Source organism: Lathyrus oleraceus, chromosome 5, assembly GCF_024323335.1.
Source record: "Lathyrus oleraceus cultivar Zhongwan6 chromosome 5, CAAS_Psat_ZW6_1.0, whole genome shotgun sequence".
Lineage (NCBI taxonomy): Eukaryota > Viridiplantae > Streptophyta > Magnoliopsida > Fabales > Fabaceae > Lathyrus > Lathyrus oleraceus.
In genome coordinates, this window is record NC_066583.1 from 381,141,323 (window position 1) to 381,144,722 (window position 3,400).

The window sequence follows — 3,400 nt, forward strand, 5'->3', positions numbered from 1 at the left end:
TGTTGGAATTTGCATGGTGAGAAAAGTAACGAGAATGTTGAACCGGGGGATAGTACGACCTATGCCTCAAACTATAGTGGCGCAGATACATATGATTGTGATCGAGTTGAAGAGATTGCAGAAGCACTTGAAGGAGATCTTAAGGATTGTCCCGAAATGTTTGAGAGGTTGGTAAGTGATGCAGAGAAACCTTTGTATGATGGTTGCACTAAATTCACAAGATTGTCTGCGGTATTAAAGTTGTACAACTTAAAGGCGGGCAATGGATGGTCGGATAAAAGTTTCATAGAGTTATTAGCCCTTTTGAAAGATATGCTTCCTGAGGATAATGTTCTTCCCAATCGAACATATGAGACCAAAAAGATGTTGTGCTCTATTGGCATGAGCTATGATAAGATACATGCATGTCCAAACGATTGCGTTTTGTTTCGAAATGAGTATGCATCGTTAAATGAGTGTCCTAAATGCGGTGTCTCGCGATATAAGAACAAGTTGTCTCCAGCAAAAGTCTTGTGGTATTTTCCTGTTATTCCGAGATTTAGACGCATGTTTCGTAGTGAAACCGATTCAAGACACTTGACCTGGCATGCAGATGAAAGAATTATAGATGGAAAGTATCGACATCCGGCAGATTCACCACAGTGGTTGAAAATTGATAATGATTATCCTGAATTTGGAGAAGAATCAAGAAACCTTCGCTTGGCATTATCTACTGATGGAATGAACCCACACGGTATCCAGAGTATCTCACACAGTACATGGCCTGTGATTATTATGATTTATAACCTACCTTCATGGCTATGTATGAAGCGTAAGTACATGATGTTGTCTATGTTGATTTCTGGACCTAAACAACCAGGGAATGACATAGACGTGTACTTGAAGCCCTTAATCGTGTGGGAGACCGGTGTGGAGGTTTATGATGGATATAGGAAAGAAAGTTTCAACTTAAGGGCGATGTTGTTTGGCACAATTAATGATTTTCCAGCATACGGAAATCTATCAGGGTATAGCATAAAAGGTCAATGTGCGTGTCCTATTTGTGAAGATAAAACAGATTGGAAGCGCTTGGAGTTTGGTCAGAAGAATGTCTTTCTCGGTCATCGGAGATTCTTAAATTCAAATCATCACTACCGTGGATGGAGAAAGGCGTTCAATGGAGAGACAAAACAAGGCAGAGCTCCACCTATATTGACGGGTGATCAAATTTTTGAAAAGGTGAAAGATTTGGATACTCAGTTTGGCAAGCCTTTTGCCCACACACTTGTCAAAAGTGGGTGGAAGAAGAGGTCAGTTTTTTTTGAATTGTAGAGTGTCATCCAGAAATTGATGAAAACACTGGAGATCAAGGTGATATTGATCTATGTCAATGATCCGAAAAGTACGAAATGGTCTATAGTTCTTTTTTCCAACAAAGTAATTGATGAAAACACTGGAGATCAAGGTGATATTGATGTTGAGATTGAATCGTTTACCAGAAATGATCAAGATGAGAATATTATATCAAATGATTCATATATTAGAAATGATCATAATGAGGGTATTTGGATCAATCCAACCGTCCGTGTTGTTAAGAGACATGTAGAACATATTCCAACCAAGAAAAGAAAGAGAACTTAGTGAAAAAGGTACAGGTCAAATGATTTTAATTGTTTTCTTTATTACAGGTAAAATGGCTTTTATTACAGCAAATCGAGTCAGTTGCATAAAAAAAAAAGGTATAAACACAATTATATGATATTTATGCATAGAAAATGTTAATTCTTGATCTTATACTTCACCTAACTAATTTTATGATATTTTAGGTTCATGCTATTGATATTGAACAAAAAGAGGTTGTTGCTAAGAAGACTGCGACTAGCAAAAAAAACATACATCTCAGAGATGCTTTTGCTACTTAGTTTTATTTCTTTTTAAGTTATGAATTGGTTGTATATTTAGAATCTTTAGAAGTTAAACGATTATATATCAGTGGATTGTTGTATATGTATGGATTGTTGTATATAAGGCTTGTTGAATGCAATGTGTGAAAAAGGGCTTCAAATTATACAGTTTTAGGTGTACTGCTTCAATATACAGGTTGTCTAAAATAAATAAAAAAATATAGCGCTTTTTAAAAAAAAAATTTAAATAACCACCCACTTTAGAGGGCGCTTTCCAAAATAAGCGCCCTCTAAACCCTTTAAATTTCCACTTTAGAGGGCGCTTTCCAGTAAAAGCGCCCTCTAAACCCTTAAAAGTTTCCACTTTAGAGGGCGCTTTCCAGTAAAAGCGCCCTCTAAACCCTTAAAAGTTTCCACTTTAGAGGGCGCTTTCTTTAAAAAGCGCCCTCTAAATTGGCCCTTAAAGGGCTTAAAGAGCCACTTTAGAGAGCGCTTTCACCAGGAAAAAAAGCGCTGTCTTTACCTATGCCAGCGCCAGATTAGAGGGCGCTTTAAAGCGCTGTTATAGGCCAAAAAAAGCGCCATCTTTTCCCTTATTTGGCGTAGTGATGATTTGTTTGTATTATCATGTGATGAACACTAAGTTGGAAATATTGTTGCATCTCATTTGGAGTTTGAGTATATGCTTTGGTTCTTTGAAATTTTTGTTTTGAATTATGCAATGGGATGAATGATTTTCACATTTGCCAATCTATATATTTTGAATGATTATAGATCTTAATTAAATAATTAATCATGAATTGAACAAAAATTAAGATTATAGGAATACCTCTTGAAGCATAGTTTAACTTTGATCACGAACGTTAAAAATAACAAGTTCATACGAAGTCCATGCGAGTATAAAATGGAATACGGTGCTAACCATTTTTTAAGAATGACGACAATTAGTATTTGTAGGGAAAATACATCCTCTATTTATATAGAGAATCACTAAAATCCTAATACTCTGATTTTGAACTTTTAAAAATAAGTCCAACCTTATTTATATTTAACCAAATTCTTTTAATTAAAAAATAATAAAATATTAATTAAATTATATTATAGTTAATTTAATTAATTATCAATTTTCACTTAGTTAATTAAATCGGTAACTTATATTTGTGTTAATGTATTCAATAATATAATTGATATCTAATTAAATTAAATATTATTTAATTTAATCATTCGTTCTATTGTCAATACTCTATGTGTGTGATTTTATAGGTTCTCGAAACATTGATAATACTGTTGAATCACTTATTTAATATTATAATCGGTGAGCGGTATTTATGAACACATTTTTGCTACTCAAGTGACGGGAATGTCATGTAATATGAGACATAACCTTCTATGATAATGATCTTTGTTTAATTATTTTGTTGCCCTTATATTTATATTAAACACAAGACATATAATGTGTCACCCTTGTATAATTCAATATTATATTCCTTGATACCCGAGTATACTTGATAACAACA